Below are 19231 nucleotides of genomic sequence, written 5' to 3'. Positions count from 1 at the left end.
TACTCAAGGTCAGTCTAAAAATGGAAAGACACCCCTGAAGGATAATATTACTAAAACCATGTTAAGTGTGGTTTAATCACTTTTATTAGTAAAAAAAAAACCAAAAAACTCTAAGAGCCCCTGAATGCTGCAAACATGATAAACTCGCACATTCCAAGCCCAGACAGATTGTTTAAAACAACTGGAAGAAAGTGACCAGTCATCAAAATTAACCTCCACGGAAGTCAAGTGAAAGCAGAAATACGCTTTGTCCAGAAGGGAGGCTCTGAGGAACAGCAGCTCAGTGAGACTTACTGTAATAAAAAATACAATGTACTGCTGCTAAAATATCAGCAAATGTGTGCCAGGAAAGAGAAGCACTTGACAAGCCACCAGAAGGGCCACCTCGTGGTAAGGACGAAACGTTTACCGCGCACACGTCTCATGGTGGCCACGACAGGCCTCCTTGGGTTTGCCGTCTTGATTAGAACTTCCACAGTTATCACCCAACGAACATGAGTTCCCTGGCGAACGGGAGCCTCACCGTCCGCCTAACGCTCCAGGTCCCAGCCTCAGGTACCCTGTGCTCCAGGCCCTGCCCCTCCTGGGTATCCTGAGCTGGGCTCTGTCCCCTGCCCCCTGAGAGGACCCCGAGGAGTCCACGGAGTCTCAGTAACTGCTTCAACCACTTTTGGTTCATTTTGGCCCAACCTAAGTAAACCTTTATTTCACCTCTGGAGGGAGAGGACTCCACGAACTGTGATCTTCTCAAAAGCGCGAAGCTAGTTTCTCTGTGACCCTCGTGTCAAGCACATTTTCTGGCAAATTAGGATCTTGGGAACCGTGAACAAATGACTGATTGGAAGAATGAACAAGTGAATGACGGGATCAATGAAAGAGGATTTAAAGACCTTCCTTTCTCCTGTCTCTGCAAACCAGAGGTATTTATTCAGCTGGGCAAGGACTCCTTGGGCTTGGGCAAGCAGGTGTCGGATGCTGAACGTGGCCATAGTCCCGGGCACCGGAATAAATAGGGCCTGGCCTGCACAACAGGTCAGACTATGTGAGGCTAGGAATGCGACTCTGAACGAGTTTTTGGGGCCAAAGTCTTATTAGGTGGTGAGAGGGCTATGGGAATAAGGGGCTAAGAGGGGAAGGTATGAAAACAGAGTAACACCTGGGTAGGTATTTTGGGAGGAAGTAGAGCAGGTGCGAACGCAAGGGACAATGATGAGAACAGTGAGAGAAGAACCTACGTTCTAAGGATCTGCATCTCTGAACGGACTGTCTAAACAGAGGTGATGGGAGAGGAGGAAACCAGAGTGGGCGGTAAGTCTCCATGATGCTTACAGCTGGTAGCACGGACCCCAGTTTGAAGAGCACGGGTCCGGGAGAAAGGGCCTCAGCTACTAGAGAGCAGAGGAGGCCAGGAAGTATCTGGTTATGGGAGAGTGGGTTGGGTGGGACGCACACATCAGTGAGCAGGCCAGAAACCACAGCGGTCAAGGCCACGGGTCTCCTTCAGGCCCCCTCGCAGCTGAGGGCTAGAGGGGCCCGAGGTCTCGCACCAGTGAGCTTTGAGGTGAGAGGCAGAGGCCCGGCTGCGGGTCAACATGCACCAGGGAAAACTCCATCACCACAGAAGCCATTCCATACGTTTCTGCTCCCTCACAGAGGCGTCAAGCGAAAGCGCTGGGTCTCCACCCTAGTCTGTAAATTGTGCTGTGAAAACGTAAATTGGCTATACTGATAAGTCCCCTTTTTATTATTGTACTTTGATCCAACTTCATTTACTGAACCTCTATCATATACACGGTCCTGAGGAGACAAACGTGCGCCCATCTGTTTTCCTTCTGCATTTTATAAGGAAGTACATTATAGTATATAGACTGTTAATAACAAGAGGAGCAAAAATGCCTGTAGTATCACCATATTAACCCAATAATTTTCCTCATTCTGGATTTTACGTGAGTTTTTAATCCATGTGCATACATTTTAATATAGTTATATCCATAGTATGATCTCATGGGGCTTTTTTTATGGCTACATTGCCTTTAGAGATGATTCCTACTTTCCATGCATTTATTTATTTATTTATTTATTCTAAGATTTAACTTATTTATTAGATACACACACACACACACACACATATATATATATATATAGAGAGAGAGAGAGAGAGAGAGAGAGAGAGAACGTGCACAGAGGGAGAGGGAGTAGCAGACTCCCCTCTGAGCAGGGAGCCTGATGCAGGACTCGATCTCAGGACCCTTAGATCAGGACCTGAGCCTAAGGCAGACACCCCACTGACTGAGCCAGCCAGGTGCCCCGCTATTTTCCATGCATTGAGTTGAGGGATGCCTAAGCTACTGGAGTTCAGCATTTAAAGAAGAATCATTTAAATGAGGAGCAAATTGTATTATTTCATTTGCGTTTCACTGGAAGTGATATTTCATTGGGCTGTCATAATAAGTAAAGGGAGTTCTCTCCAGCACTGATCTGAGTATGGGATAAATACAGATGAAATCAGAAGATCATATTGCCACTTTGAGAATTTCGAGACTTCTACATACCCATCCACTGCTTATAAATCTGATGGCACCTCCTTACTAATTGGTTAGCTTTCACCTTGACAGGACTTGAAGTTCTTCTAATGTAATTTTGCCCAATGGAAATTACCACTGCTTAAGTGCCATCACCTGGTATAGCTAGATATTTAAGGAAAAGAAAAAAAAGGCTAATGACTTTTCACACAGGCACTGAAAAAAAATAATAACCCGATAATCTCTGGCAAAGGAGATAATTTTTCCTCCCTCGAAGACGGTGAAGTTCAACATTATGTGATTTATCTCAATGACCTGCGAGTAGTGCATATAATTATTAAAAATAACCCTCAACCAAGCTCTTCAGAAGCCTCATTTAGACCCTGCTAATGCAAGGCCAAACTCATGCCGCTTCCTCCACGCGACCTCAGACCAGGTCATTACCAGTGTTTCAACGATGTGACTCGAAGAAGAAAAGTGCAGAAATGGGACTCTTGAAAACGCTGCCATTTCAAAGGACGCATTTATTATGAAAATTGAGTTGATGCTTTAAGGGAGTTACTCCCATTTTATGCCTCATTCTGAAAAGGCACATTTAATCCACAGGTTGAATGACTAATTTCGTTCTCATTAATGAAAAACATGTAATATCACGGAGTTCATAGTAATAGTGTTGATTTCAACGGGAGTGATGTGGAGCAGACAGGTTTCGCCGGAGTCCGCCTCGGGAAAGGGCTACTCAGAGCAAGTCATTCCGTCAGCAACACGGGAGCACAACGGTCACTGCCTTCTTTTCTCCGCGGAGCACATTTTCAGTCACCGACCTGTGACTGCTCAGGGTGAGTCTGTTTGGCGGGGGCAGAGTTCCATGTGATTGACATGTTTATTTAGTCCCTTTGTTCTGACCAATCTCTATGGATCTGAGAGGAGCAAGTTGGTGTAGAATCACCAGGTTTTGCTTACGCATAAGGTGCTATCGCCGTGCGTCAGAACCGCTGAGTCTTTCGGGCTCGTGGAATTCTGCTCTGGTCAGCACCCGGCTGCACGGGGGTAAAGTGGAACCAAGGGTTGAGATGGTAGTTACACAAATCCACACGCGTGATCCGATGACGCAGAACTACACACACACGCTAACGAGGCCAGTTTCACGGTTCTGATATTGTACTGTAGTTATGAAAGACGCAGCCACCGCTGACCTCTTGGTGTTATCTTTACAACACCCTGTGTATCTATAATTATTTCCAAATATGTGAGATCTAGAAGATGATTCTTTCCCAAGGAAGGATGAAACTGACAGAAGTTGGCAGCTCTTGGCTTCGAGCTGGGGGGAGACTTGGCTGTGCGGGTTGGGATCTCAGGATGCCAGAGAGGAGTCGCGGGGCTGGGGCTGGGGTGGACGTGGGGACAGTCATTGCCTCACTCGCTGGCAGCTGAGCACTGGGGCGGGAGAGGGCCCTAGAAGAGCATGAAGGTGAGAATGGCCCCCACGCCACTGGTCTGGCCACTGTCGAACACGGTCGGGGCCACTTGCTGCCCGTGGATGAAAGGGCTTCACTCAGTGCCTACTGCCCATTGAGCGGACTGAACACCTGGGCCGCTGGGTGTGCAGGAGAAGGGTCCAGAAACGGCTGGCGTGTGGCCTCACAGGCTGGACAGGGAGGCCCGGCGCCACCTCCAGAGTGCCAGGCACTATCTCCACTTAGGTGGGCTGGGTGCTCTGGGTGAGATGGGAACCCAAGTGACAGTCCCAGGGTCGCAGCTGCCCCTGCCCGGTCCCCCTATTCTCTGGGAAAGAGCATTGCTGCTTCTCTGCCTGCACCACGTCCTCACAACCACATGACTTGAACCCAGCTTCAGCTCAGCCAACCTCCCTGGAGGGGGGCTGGAGGCCCTGTGCCGGTGCCGGGGTGGCCCTCCCTGTGCCCACTGCCAGCTCCCCCCAGCCCCCTCTCCACCGGAGGGTAGCACAGCACGCACTGTGCCCCCTTGCTCTTCCGAGCATCCGTACGCATCAACAGTACCCCCGGGAGGTGTCTTGCACAGAACAGGCCCCCAGGAACGTCAGCTGAACTGAGGACTGAATCAGAGGGAGAGCAGCTCTCCGAGCAGCCCGTCACACCACGGGAAGACTGTAGGGGTGGGAGGCTGAGCACGGAAAAATCTCTGTCCTCACAAAGTCCCGAGCACTCACACTCTTGAGGACCACACTCGTGGCCAGATGCAAGTAAAGGAAAATTCCTTCTCTGGAGACCTGAGAGGCAGGGACACTTACAGTCAATCCCCTGTCAGAATACAAGGACAGCAAGCCCCACGCCAAGTTTTTGCTTTGGGAGTGCAGGGTGATCGAGGGAGGTGGCGCTGGAAGCGGAGAACGCAGAATGGCTAAAACCAGCGGACAGGGGTGTGCCTCTCCATGCTGGGAGGTTAGAAGAGTGGTGGGGAGGAAGATGGGAGTGCAGGTTGTGGCTCTGGGCAACATCTGGAAAGAGGGTGGGAGTTCACATGGCAATGTGTTCTACCAGGGAAGGATGAAGCTGTGGCCTTGTTCGCTGAGACACAGGCTACCTGCTAGAAACTGGGCTTCGAAGGACAAGAGATGTGTGACTGCTGGGGGTTGGCCTTCCTGCTCCTTCAGGCCACGTCAGGCCTGACATTGTTGGGGACACGCGGATGAGGCTGTTCACATACAACATGTATCGGGTGCTGTTCGAGGTTCACCCCCAAATCCTGCTCCTTAAATATCTCCCCTAGCCTGGAGGAGCCTGCATGGGGCCATCTCCCTTTCCCATCTAGAAGAAAATAGTGTTGGGATGTCTCTGAATGATGAGAGATGGGAGTCTCCAGTGAAATGCAGATACACGTAACTCAGAAGGAAGGGTACTAAGTGTGTCCTCCAGACTTCGCCTATATTGATGTATCTCCCTAGCAACTTCGGAACGCCCAGAATGAAGGGCTGTGCGGACAGCCTGGGTGGGGTCAGTATGATCAGACCCAGCTGGGCTGACCCCAGGCAGATCCGTGAGGGCTGAGGATCAGGAACAGCCGGGGTGAGGAGGTACTGAGACAGCGCCATCACAGGGAAGGGTTTTGAAGAGTCCTGTGCATATCTCTCATAGCTTCCTTTACAATTTTACACAAGGCGAGCTGCTGTGGTACACTCAAGAAGATTCCACACATGGCAGAGTGGATGAGCTCGTTCTCCCAGTGCCTTGGAGAATCCAGAGCAAACAGAATGGCGGCCCTCAGTGAGGTCTCAGTCTTAGTCTCCTGCCCTCACCCAGGACTGGACAAGAACACGGTGTCGATCCATTTGAAACTACTTTGAAGAGAATGGGGTTTGGTACCAACTGGAGGGGATTTAGTAAAGGGAAGACTCAGCTAAAATGATTTAATTTCTAAGGTGGAGTGGCTGGCAAGGTCAAAAGACAGAAGTGGATGGAAGTGGGGTGGCAGGGAAGGAAGAGTCAGGTAGAAGCTTTGCCAAGTAAGAGTCCCACAGAGAGACCGGCCATGACTCATGTGCTGTTGCCGTAGGTACTTAGGTAGGTACACAGCTGACAGGCCATACCGAGGGGCCGCCGAGACAAATTTTTAATGATGGGTTGAAACCCTTATGAGCTTTCTTCACTTTCCTGGATTCTCTATCTATGCAAATCTAAAAAAAAATGATTCTTTATTCTAACATATTCTATGAGGAGAAAAAGAAAACCTGACCATACCTAAAGTTTATTAATTAGCTACACATCGACAGAGAAGGTTACAGCTAAAGCCGCCCTCCAGTTTCAGGTTCTGGGTCTTATTTACTTGGTGACTTGGAAAACATCTTTGAAAGTAGGCTCATGAATTTACAGATGGCTCTTCAAAATACCCTGGTTACTGTAAAAAGAGGAATCCAATGTTTAATCTAAGTTTAACTTACGAGAAAATCGGTCTTCACCAAAATACAAATGTAGGGAAGACATTGAACAGAGAGACTGCATACACTCTTCACAGTCATCTTTGTACTGCTAACACAGAGCCTAGTACCAATGGTTGATCAGATAACCTCGTATCTGACCAGGGTCTGTACCAAGAAATGCTTGGCAAAATTGACAGCAAAGCGTAGTCAGACACAAAAAAGATGAGTGGGCTTATTACCAATCAAGGAATATTTACTGGTCTCTTTCACTATGTGTGCGATCGCTTATTAAACCTTGGACCAAAATGAGTCAGTTCTCTGTAGGATCTCCAAGTGAGGAGAGCCACAGGCACCGATGCTTATAAGACAGTGTAGAGGTGGGGGCGAGTCTTGGTTGGTTTGACGAAGCAGGAGGCCTCTGGTTCCGGACAGAATGATGAGTAGGAGAATGATAAACAGTGGCTGTGTATGAACAATTTATTACTCATTTGCCTAAACACATTCATTTTGTACCATGGAAGAACGTACTTTCCAGTTCAAAGAATTTGTTACTGATCCATCTTTAAGGTCTGACAAATTTTGTAATAAAGTCCCATAAAAATCATCTAGAAATTCAATTGCACAAAAGAGTGCATTAAAGACACAGTAGTTGTCCTGGAGAAGCTCTCTTTCTTCTCGAGTATTAAACACGCCATTTTTATATTTGAACAAAAACCGAAATAACCTGCCTTCGGAGACACGAACATTACTTCTAACTGTGTGCCTCGTACAACATCACTGCCATATTTTAAAGAATGCTGGATTTTCCATGAATGTTAGGACTGCAGCGCTTTATCATACACACTTCTAATGTGCGTGCTCTGACGGCGGGCAGTGGGGGCCAATGCAACCACGGCCTATCTGGGAGGTCTGTTCCGTCTCTGGCTTATCAGGCCTCTCAGTCTGGTTACTGGGGCCATAGAGATCCTTCCCAACAGAGCCAAGGTGAGCATTCCCTGCTCGTCGGACATTTTAAGACAAGCACCCATGCCACACGGTGAACATGAACTTGGTGTCTGGTCATTGCTCTTGACAGCTGGTTGGGAATTCGTCATTGAACATACACTCCAGCAGAACAGCCATGCAAGCGGGCATCTTGAATTTCATGGGCTTCCTTCAAGAAAGTAACTTTATCGGGCTTGGCTGGTGAGGCAGGAGGGACGTGGGAAGCATGTATTGATGTGGTGTGCGTATGTAAGTTCTCCTTGGGGAGGCGCTTTTGAAGAAAACTGAGCTGAGTTTCAGTGTGATATTTAACCGAATGTCTCCAAATCGTGCTGCCTCCCCAGGGCATTACAAAACCCCATTAATAATGTGTTTGTTGTTGTCAGAACGCTTATCAGGAAGCCCAGGCTGTGTGGAGGGCTGACTCTCCCCAGGACAGCAATGCCAGGCCCGTGGGGACGAAAAGGAGAGGGCTGAAGATGGATATGTGCTGCGTTGTTGGCAAGTGGTGAGGACAAGTGAGGCGATGGATCAGTAAGATTTTCCATTAAATCAAGAAAAACACAACTTGCCCCTAACATCACCTCTGATGGCTTCTTAGACCAGCTGCTTCCCTGACGCCCTACTGAGGAACAAATTGCTTTCCTAGCAGGACATTTGGACACTCCTGCATTAATAGATATGGATCCCAGCATGCCGAGCCAAGCGAGAAGGCAATTTAATATGAACAACACTGTCATCCCAATTTAGGGCAACAGCTAGGATGCCCTCCAGGGCACCGCAATGGCTTCTAGAAGTACACCACAGAAGATATTCTCACTGTCTTAAGGCTATAGAAAGCTGGTATTTCCAGTAAACAGTCAGACCAAGGATAATGGGAAACGTAAGGCAAAGATGACAGCAGCAGGGCACTCTCTGTGACATCGGTCCCGATCTAGGTGGCTGTCACTTCCGCTGCAGACAGAGTACCTCGTGCGCCCCCTCAATCTCATTGCATCAACACAGGCAAAAGGCCCCAAGATCCCAAACAAATAAAGGAGCAGGTGACACTAGACGGCAGATGGCATAGAGTCAGGTCTGAGGGCATTTCAAAGTAGCAGACGTAACCCCATGTTCTCATCGTCGGGCTTACATATCTGTCCCTGATGCATTGCAGACAAAACCAAATGGAGATCCTTGCAATGCATCTTTTAACTCCAGGCTGTGTGTAAGAGAAGACGTTTTGCTGTTTTTTTTTTTTTTTGTATTCTAAACATGTTATGTATGGGTACATACTTTAATAATGGTTTCTACTTTACTTTCACTGCAATAAGGGTATGGCTGAATTCAGTGTATATATTATGGCAAGATTACATCTGTGACAAGGATTATCACAATCGATTAGCTGCATGTACAACTTCCAAAATCTGGAGGTAACTAAGCTTTTATGATCTTTTGGCAACATCCACGGATAACGGCAGTTTAGTCTGAGTCAATGTCATTGGTTACTGATCAAATTAAGGAGGATCCGTATACAAATTCAGAAGAAAATATATTCACACGTAACAGAAATAGAAATCTCTCTCCTTCTACACAGAACATCTCGATAGAGACAGAAAGCGACACAGCGGATCCCGCTCGCACTCCCTCACGGGGGAGACTCACGTCAATTGCAATGCTTTCCACAGTGTCCTTTTGTATCAGACACATCACAAAATACTACATTTGGTCATTATTGTGAATGCTTCAACCTAGGACTAGCTGTGTGACGGGTCACAAGGTCATCATTATTATGTTGCGCGTGTCCCTACTGCTAACATTTATTGTGTAGTGGAGAAGGTCTTTCTCCGGTTTTATGTGCCGTTGATGAGGCAACATTGTTTTAAAATAATTTCATAGGGATTTCTCTTATAACTGCTGCTCTTCTCCTCCTCCTCCTTCACTGCAAAACTTCATATACATGTAGACACTAATCCTTTCCGAAACCCAATCTAAGAAAAATCCCCAAATCCCAGGAAAACCCGTGTCTGGATAGGAGCCTCTGAAAACTTCGGAAGCAACATTTCTATCACCTGGGAGTTTGGGGAATAAAACTGAACACAATTCAGTCTGTGGATTTTTAAAAATCATTCCTTTTGAAGACGTCCTCATTAACTTTTTATCATTAAATAGTTTTAAACATAGAAAACCCTTCACTTACTTCCACGACTGCCCATTTAGAGAAAAGGCGAGAGAATAATAACACAGCTTTCCACTCATGGCTCTATCCCAGCACTTACAAAAGCGTGTTGGAATCTGATAACTGTGGAGCCCTGAAGGTGGGGAGGCTGGTCTAGTCCCCTGTTGCCAGCACCTACCGAAATGTCTAGCCCATAACAGAGGCTCCATTCGTACTGGATAGAAGTGATCTGAACTAAATGTTCCCAAAGAGAAAACAAAAATCATTTTGTGTACCGACAGAGAGAACCAAAACCAGGTTAGATTGAAAGTTTTGAGTCCCAGAAGGATGGTGGTCTTTAGAACTGAATTTCCTAAAATAACAGCGATCTCATCTAGCTGTTTGCACAGGGCAGCAGGATCAGCTCCTTGGAGAAGAAATACTTCTTCAAGGGAGCTTAAAGATGAAAAGTCCTCAAAATGATACTTTCACCTATTACCGATGCACAAAATGAGAGGAGCTTTCTCTTGGAGTGACTTGTTGATCAGCTTTCCTTTAGATCAGGGAGGACGTCCTTTAGGGAGGACGGTGCGGTCCTCCCAGAGAGCGGGGCTGGCTGCTGCCTCGGCACTCCTTTGATGTTCAGGATCACAGGGAGCTTGATGGGAAATTCTAAAGCCTGTTGTTCTTGTTTTTTTTTTTTTTTTTCACATTTCAAACATCAATTATGTTTATTTTAGCTTCTTTCTACCTCTACTTCTCCAAAGTAGGTGATGTTCAAACCTTGAATGTGAAAACAAGACTTCAGAGTCATAACAGTCATTGATTGTCTACACTACGTGTGCATATAAGTAGGGTTTTGGATGAGGCGGGCGGGGGGGGGGATAGGGATGTGTCATATGAGGTCATCCCTTACAAGACAAGAGATGAAACCTTGCATATAAAATTCACTGTGCAGAGCTGCAAACCTGAGCCAGGTTGGGACCTGTCCTGTTTCTGTCTGGGGATGAAGGTCCCCCTCTTCCAGGCCCTGTGGGCATCCTTCCTGTTGCCTGGCCCGCCAGCAAGTAGGATGCTCTGAGCCCTTCTCCATGTATACCCTGTTCTCTGCCTTGCTCTCTAATGACCAGAACACAAGGGTCAACGGGTCAGGGGGTTGGGAGCACAAGACTGGTTCTGACCAATGGCTCCCTTTACATAGCCAGTCTTACTGGGAGAAGTCAATAATCCCCCAAATCCCACTGTTTTGTTTTTTTCTTTTGCCCCAAAAGACTTACGAGAAGGAAATCAGGTTAAAATTTATGAGACAGGAGCCTTCGTCTGCTCAGTGCAGGCAGAAGGGAGGGAAGCAAGACTCTCCTCTTGGCCTTGTGACGATGAACCAACGAACAACAGGGCATCGTCAGCTCATGTTCACAGGTATTTCCCGGACCAAACTCCCGTTCGGCAAACAAATCCCCTGGAAATGTCCTCTTCTATAGGAAATGGAGAATGAAAGGTAGGACTAAATGATTTATGACAGATGATTGTCACCTGGGAGAGTTACAAATACACCACCTTCGGTAACCTTGGTCCCTTTATGTCTGTACCAGCTGAGTGTGTCCTTGTGCCTGGGACAGATGACCTTATCAGTCAGCAAAATGGGTGGCAGAAAGGAGCCAAGTCTTAGGATTTCCCCAGAGCCCATCCCCCCATTATTGATCAAGGTTTCCGTAGTCCCAGGCAGTGTACTGGGGGCTATCCTTTGTATTCTTTGGGCTTGGAAATCATCCCACGATGCTGGCATTATTATTATTATTAATTATTACCCTTCCTATTTTACAGATGGGCTCAAATGGGTGATGTGACTTGCCGACGTACACACAGATAGAAAATGGTAGAGTTGTTAAATAAGGTTGATAAATTTTGTGTGTTTTTCCTTCACACACACTGCCTCCACAAACCTAGAAAATCGGTGAAAGTAGCAACTGTCTCAGTATACACTACACTGCTGTAAGACTTCGCTGCTGAGAAGCTAATTCTTCATCAGCTTTATAGATTGGAAACTTTATTTTCAGTGCAACTCATTCTAAAAAGGATTTGAGATGGTCAAATTACCTACAGTTATAAAAGTAAACAGAAAATGAAATCAGGGTAATGGAAAAATCAATCGGAATAGTGAAATAAAGCCATATTTAGAGTTTGCACCCAGAAATCTTACCCTGTTACTGATTTGTCTCTGAGAATTCTGGATTCTAAAGCAAACGAGAAATATGGTGAATTACAATATTTGCATCATTCATCAAACAAAATCATTCTTTCAGTAATCTTTTAACACCCACTAGGTGCCTGGTGCTAGGACGGGTGCCAGAAGATGAGCCCACCATATACCCAATATCGCCAGGGAGTCTTTCTTCCGAGGGCCAATCTGGCCCATCCCTATTTCATCTCCAAGGTGAGGTGCAATCACATGGCCATAACCACACCAGGGACTCAGGGGCAGATTTGTCTTTGTATTCAGGTTTGAGAGAAATTTCTACTCAGATTCTCAAAAGGTGGCACAAATTCATACTAAGATGCGGAGTGCCTCAGAGTACCTTAACTGCCGGAGGGGTCCCATTCTCCATCCTTCCATGTATCCGTATCTTTACCAACTCTAGATTCCCCTCTTTCCACAGTCCTTGAGGCTGGACTGGCCTTGTGATTTGTTTTGGCCAAAAGGATGGGGTGACAATGTGCAGTCCTAGTCCCAAGCCCAGGCCTCAAGAGGCCTTGTACACTTCTGTTCTCTCGTGGACCCCTGCCTCTGCCGTGAGAGCAAGGTGAACGGGCCAGCTAGAGGCTACAGAACCAGAAGGAGCAGATGGAGGCCAGTTCACCTGTCCCAGCTAGGTCCCTCCAGCAACCTGCCAAGTGACTGCAGACATGGGGCAAGCCCAGCCAAGATCAGCAGACTGGCCAAGGTCTGCAGAACTGCTGGGCTGAACCATAGATTTAGAAGCAAAAATATGCCTCTTTCTGTATGCCACTGCTTGTTACACAGAATTACTGTGACAACAGATACTGGCTATACCCTTTTGGGGTAGAACACCAGTGCAAGGTTGACTTAAATCTGTCTAGGGAGGAGGAGAGCAGTAGGGAGCACGAGGAACGGCTTTCTGTGTAGTGTGGTTCGGAGTTCAGTGATAGAATGCCTACAGGGGTGGATATTCTTTATGCCATTCTTTGTGATATTATGGGAGGCAGAATATCAGCCCCTCAAAAGTTATCTGTGCCCTAATACCCAGAACCTGAGACTATTTTACCTTCCATGGCAAGGGATGCTGCTGATGTGATTAGGGTTATGTGATGGGGGGACTGTGATGGGGAATGTTCTGGATTATCTGGGTGAATTTACTGTAATTATCAAATCCTTAAGATCAGAAAACCTTCCCTGCCTGTGGTGGGAGGGACCTGTGAGTGTGGAAGAAAGATCAGGGAGAGGCAGCATTGCTGGTTTGGAGCAGGGAGGGAGTGGCCATGACCCAGGGATCGTGGGTAACTCTAAAAGCGGGAAGAGGCAAGGAAACGGATCTTCCCCTCGAGGCTCCAGATAGGAATGCAGCCCTGCTGATACCTTGATTTTAGCCCACGGAGACTGGTGTCAGCCTTCGGACCTCTAGGACTATAGAATAATAAATTTGTGTTGTTCTAAGTCACCAGGTTTGCAACAGTTTATTACAGCAGCATTAGAAAACTAATACAAATTTGACAACTTGACTTTTAACTTTGAAAGTGGACAGAAAAATCTAAGGTCATACTCAATGGTAAAAAAACTTGTTTTCACAATATGCTAATGTAGTTCATTAAGGACAGGTACATTTCTTACCCCCTCTTGGACAGTGGGTGGTAGTGGACTAAAATGTTTGCAGATTATATGTAAATAAAAACGTAAGGTATCGTGCCTCACTGATGACAAACACCGCTGGTTGGAACTTTCCCCTGACAGTGCTCTGTGTGGTCTGCTCATTGAATGTCAGGTGCAAAGGGAACAAAAACTTGAGATTGTTGAACAATTGGAAAATGGCGCAACTGAATGTCTTTCTCTATAATATGTGACAAATGGAGTCACACAAAAAAAGTCAACTGTAATCATTTTGAGTGGCTCTGGTAGAACAGGAAGTGTCTACCCAAGTATCTGATACAATTTTAACTTTATTTAGTTGATATTATTACTACTTTGTTGTTATTACCATGTATTGCTTCAACCATGCCTGGGTGAAATGTGAATCACTGTACAAATGTGAACAACGACTCCCTGTTTTGGTTGCTGCTGGTGTCGGTGAGGTCATTATTATTATTGAATTTCGTCTTCAATTTAGTTTGCCTTAGGCCTATTTTTTTTTCTTTTTTTTCTGCTAGAATACCTCTCCAATTTTATGTTGGAGGTTGGTAAGTGAATTGGACTTCTGAGATATTCGAAAGCTTCCTTTCAAGGCTGATCTTCCGAAGTATTCTGTATCTATTTCAGATAGTGTGGGACACTGTTGTACTTTGTTGCTTTTGTAAATGCAACGTGAATCTCGTGTAATGTAAACCGCAGCAAACACTGTCTTTATAAAGAGAATTGGTGAGGTATCGTGTGCTGGTGTCTCCACGAGAGGGTTCCTGCTTGACAACGAGGCCTTGGAACGAATAGTCCTAAGTAGACAATAAACTCGGGGATGGCACCATGAGGTAAAATAAATAGGAAAACTGCATTCCTCAAAGACTTCGTAAATGAATTCCAGCCCCACGAACCTTACTAATTGTTCTCATTCTTCACAACTCTGTATACACTTTGTCATACAGTCGCTGCAATTTACATTACCTGGATGCGTCCCACCAAGATTAAGCAGAGACGTAATAAAGATTAAACAAAGAATTCTTCGTGAATGGATGCTTTTGAAAGGGAACGATGTGAAAATACTACAGTAATATTGTCCCAAGTAGACAATGAATCTGAGAGATGCTTTATTATAAAACCAGATGAGGGAAATGATCAGAAAACAAACAGAAGAAAAGCTTAGACTATCAGGAGGCATGAGAGGCATGATTCCCATGCTCAAAGTACTAAAATATTGGCAGAGACAAGGGCACCTACCTGGACTTGTTATCTCTAAAGATCTGGAATCTCAGATGGCTGTATTTAATTACACTCTTACATTTAATGAACTGTACCAGGAAAGGTTCTGTGTTAACCTGGAAATATGTGTTCTAATCGCAAATGCTGAAAACTCTTTGTTATTTTGCTATTGAATAGCCTACAGATAAAGTTAATAAAATAATTATTTAAAGTCATTCTTGGCAAGCAGTATGATATTCGAGATGATGTTATTAATACACATACCAAATTTTTAAATCTAATTATGCTGATAGCCCAAAAACCTAACACATAAAATACAGAAGGTTAACTGAAAGGTAGGTTTATGTTGCTGTCATCCAAAGTTGTCTCTACGGACTGCCTGGCATTGTGTATCTCTAAAGACCCCTGCTCGAATATAATGCAGTGATCACACACACGCAGAGCAGGTGCTAGTAAACCAGCCCCCACCCCACTCTCTTGAAAGAACTTAGTGTTGTAAATGATGCCATCATGATCGATTTCAAGCTAGAAAGTTACTAAACAGAGAGCTAGGAAGAAATATGCATAATTAGCTCTTGTGAACTGGTCCTACTGGCCCCACCTCCAGTAGACCACTACATACGTACACACACACACACACACACACACACACACACACACACACAGACTTGTTCAATGTGTTTCAGTTGCTTATAGTACTGTACTTGGTTCAGATGATGGCATCTAACTCACTATGCAAAGTATGTAGGCTAGAACAATGGGCACAGATTCTCTTAACTACAGACAAGCTCAACTATTACAACTAGTAAGTTATCATTCCTACTGCCACATTCTTCTCCCTGTCCCGGTCACCTCTCTCCGTTTTTTAAGCCCTGTCCTGTTCATCCTTTCTTCTTAATCTGCTGTTAACCATTAGAAATTCTCTAACATCCTTAAACAAAACATAAATGTTGTGATAATTGCCACTTGGCAGGGGCGGGAGGCAGGCTCTGATGTAATGTCACATTATTCAACATTCATTCATTCATTCATTCATAAACATTTATTAAGCACCAAGCACAAGTTTGGAGCCAGGGACTTCATATACGGTGGTACAATTTGTGTACTGCACAAAGGTTTGGGCCAGATGAGCTTGGAAACAGAGGGCATTGGTCTCCCTGGACCCTGTAACCTGAAGGAGCCTGAGCCCATATGGGGAAGAGGTATCTTTTAATTCACAGCAAGATGCTATCTGGGGGCCAGTTCTGTGACCTCTGTCTGCCTGAAGGAGTGGGGTTGGGGCACCTTTTAAAATCTGCTTTGGGGAAACTCAGATGACACAGACTTTAGAGGGTACTGTGTCACCTTTCCTGAAACTCCCTGTTATTCCTGTGATGTGAGTTTAACCTTGCATTTATACTCTGACAGTCCCAGCAGACCAAGCTCCCAATCTTTTTTATGAGCTTGGCCTCCAGGGAGCCAGATTCTCTTTTCCAACTGTTGCATCCACTGAACCAACTGGCTTTAGAGCCCTTGTGTGAGATTGGAAGGTGCTTTACAGAAAGCCGTTTCCCCAGGTAAGCTCAGGTGCCAGGAAGGCCCCACGCATTACTGCCCCTTTAACATAATACTGCTTTTTAACATTTCTGTTCTCTTATTTAGTCCCCAAAGATTTAGAATTAACTTGAATAAATTCCCCTAATTGGAGACAGTGTTTTTGAAATCTTTTTATCCCTCCAAGTACTTTGCACATAGTAATGGCTTAACACACATTTGTGGAATGGAAGAATTTACACAGACATATGCATAAAATACATATTAAGTATTAAAGTAATCCTTAGCATCAAGAGTTTTCATTTATGACTTTATCCAGCAAAGTGTTTAATTTTAAGATGGGATTTTATTCTAATTGGTATTTTCTGGTTTCTCCTTTTTACTTATTCATAAACACTAGCAGACTTACTAGCGGGAGGTACATGTATGTTGTCCTGGTGTGTAAAGAAACAGAGTTTTCTGGGGCTGTCATGAGCGCACAGCTGTGGGAATGGAATGGGGCCTCTTGTCCCCTCCAAGAACTATCATTCCTCTATTCTGTTTAAGAAAGGTGGATTCCTGGGTCACTCTGGAATACAGTATGGAGGTTCCTTAAAATGTTAAAAATAGAACTACACTACAACTCAGCAATTGCACTACTTGGTATTTATCCAAAGGATGCAAAAATACTGACCGGACGGAATACACGCGCCTCAATGTTCATAGCAGCATTATCTACAATAGCCAAATTATGGAAACAGCCCAAGTGTCCATCAACTGAGGAGTGGATAAGGAAGAGGTGGGATATATGTGTATGTATATAATACATAATAGAATACTACTCAGCCATAAAAAATGAAATGTTTCCATTTGCAACAACATGGATAGAGCTAGAGAGTATTATGCTAAGTGAAATAAATTGTCAGAGAAAGACAAATACCATATGATTTCACTCATATGTAGAATTTAAGAAACAAAACAAATGAACATGGGGGGAAAAGAGAGAGGCAAACCAAGAAACAGACTCAACTATAGAGAAGGAACTGAGGGCTACTGGAGGGGAGGCGGGTGGGGGGATGGGGTAAATGCCTGATGGGGATGAAGGAGGGCACTTGCTGTGATGAGCACTGGGTATTGTATGGAAGTGAGGAATCACTAAGTTCTACTCCTAAACTAATACTACACTGTATGTTAACTAACTGAAATTTAAATAAAAAGTATAAAGAAAAAAAAAAAGAAAAAAAGTGGATTCCTTAACTCTTTAGAAGTGAGTGTTCTTGAAGCCCCTGATAATATCCATGAACACCCTGGCACTAATGGAAAATAAGACGGGAACCCCCCAGAGTTCCCACTGAGGAGAGACCCTGGAGACTGGGTTGTGAGGTGTCTCTCCTCTGAGGCCCCCAGTGGACTCTGAGCGGCATACAAATAGGGTCCCATCATATAACATACAGCGGACTCGGGGGCACCCAGCATGCTGATGTCTTTACATCTGGGAGTCTTCAAGAACTTGACATAAAAAGTTGCCGTAAGACATACGGGCTGAAGCAAGAAAGGTCTGAGGTTAGATACTGAGTAACTTCTTGTCCGTAAAGGCAATTCAATGCCGCTTCAGGAGATGGTCTAATTACCTTCTAAGAAGAGGTGAGTCTTTGTCTTGAATGATTAGGCAAAGTTCTACATGAGGGTAGAAGGCTGGATAATGATTCTTGGAAATTAAACCAAAACTGAAGGGAAAAAAAAAAGGCCAATAAATAGTCTTCCCTAAAGCCTTATTCTGTGTGCTAAGGGAGAATGACGTCAATTTTGCTCGGCGTACGGTTTTACCTGAGAAGGCAGAAACCCTGCTTCGCTTTACTTGCGTTAGTATTTCTAAGAGTCATCTTGTTTGAATAATCTTAATTTAGGAGTCTGTTATTCAAAACAGCTGTTGTGCATCATTGTGACACACGGGCCACAGCCTCTGATTTCATCTGGGGTCCCTCCTTACAGTCAAGTACGTCTTCCTGCTCAGATTCGACGTTTTTTAAGCAAGGGTGTCACTCTCCAACATCTGAGTTGAGGAGTGAGAGTTGATGGTGGATACCTGAGGACTGTGAGGAGAATGGGGTGGTGCCCCAAGGCTGTGGCTGCGTCCCTCCAGCAGCCTAACCCGGTAGCACCATGGGTTCCCTCGCTCTCATGAGGCAAGTCGCACGCTTGCCATCTGCTCTGGTGAGAACAGAGCCTTAGGCGTGGAAGAGACCTTTTTTCCCTGCAGAGCCAACAGGTACAGGGAGATTAAGTAGCTTGCCCATCACCTCATAGCCCTGGGACAGAGGGAAGGGTGGTCTCTCTTTAAATTCATACCATTTTAGTTTGGAATAATAAAACATCTGAACCTCCATATTTGAGCCAAATATGGTCTGCCTATTTATACAATGGGGCTATGCAGCCTAAGTGAGGTTACTTTGAAGAGTGTGTTCTGTATGTAAGTCATCTTCTGCAAAATAAGGCATAAATAATATTTTCCCAAATCAAGACACATTTATAAAAATTATTATCTCCAGCTAGAAGTCTGCAAGAGTTAAATATCTTTTAATATATCTGTCACATGTGGGAAGTGGTGATTTAATTGCTTACATTTTGATAATGAAGGGAAAGATCGTTTGATAATAATTAATGCCAATCCTCCTGGGACCATTTCCATTTACATGGTATATAAACAAAATAATATAGGAACATTAACCTGTTTCTTAGAACAGGGAAAGCTTATTAAATATATTATAAGAACAAAAGAGCAGCAAAGAACATTTTATGTAACAAGCCTTCTTTAAAAACGTTTTCCACTTCACACACATTCCTTATTGAGTTTTGACTGTGTGTGAGTTTCTTGCCATCCCTCAAATTAACACTCGCAAGCTCCTGCCAAGAGGGGCTCCCACACAACCGGGGAAAGGGTGCGCGTGCTCTGATGGGTCTTGAGGTCATAGTCCAAAATAGAGATGGTAATTTAGAAATATTTTGAAGATGCATATTCTTGGTTCAGTGTGAAAGTATGATTCTTCACCCAGACCTACTCCCAACCGTCCAGAGAAATGCATCCTCCGTACGCT

The 19231-nt window shown here is 45.0% G+C and overlaps 1 protein-coding gene and 1 long non-coding RNA gene across 6 annotated transcripts in view; one reads left to right on the top strand and one right to left on the bottom strand.

Annotated features, from left to right (window-relative positions):
• Positions 1 to 19231, bottom strand: part of PRKN (parkin RBR E3 ubiquitin protein ligase) — a 1246455-nt gene that overhangs the window by 140724 nt on the left and 1086500 nt on the right. The window lies entirely within an intron of this gene.
• Positions 1 to 19231, top strand: part of LOC123001367 (uncharacterized) — a 77907-nt gene that overhangs the window by 24151 nt on the left and 34525 nt on the right. Inside the window, exon 3 of one of the 2 annotated variants that reach the window (XR_007191594.2) lies at positions 7791 to 14851. The exons of the other annotated variant lie outside the window; for it this stretch is intronic. This is a non-coding gene — a long non-coding RNA (uncharacterized LOC123001367). Of the gene's footprint in view, positions 1 to 7790; positions 14852 to 19231 lie in introns of those variants that run through there. 2 annotated transcript variants of the gene reach the window in all.

This window comes from Ursus arctos, unplaced genomic scaffold (genome assembly GCF_023065955.2).
Source record: "Ursus arctos isolate Adak ecotype North America unplaced genomic scaffold, UrsArc2.0 scaffold_13, whole genome shotgun sequence".
Lineage (NCBI taxonomy): Eukaryota > Metazoa > Chordata > Mammalia > Carnivora > Ursidae > Ursus > Ursus arctos.
This window is presented reverse-complemented; position numbering and strand designations above follow the sequence as displayed.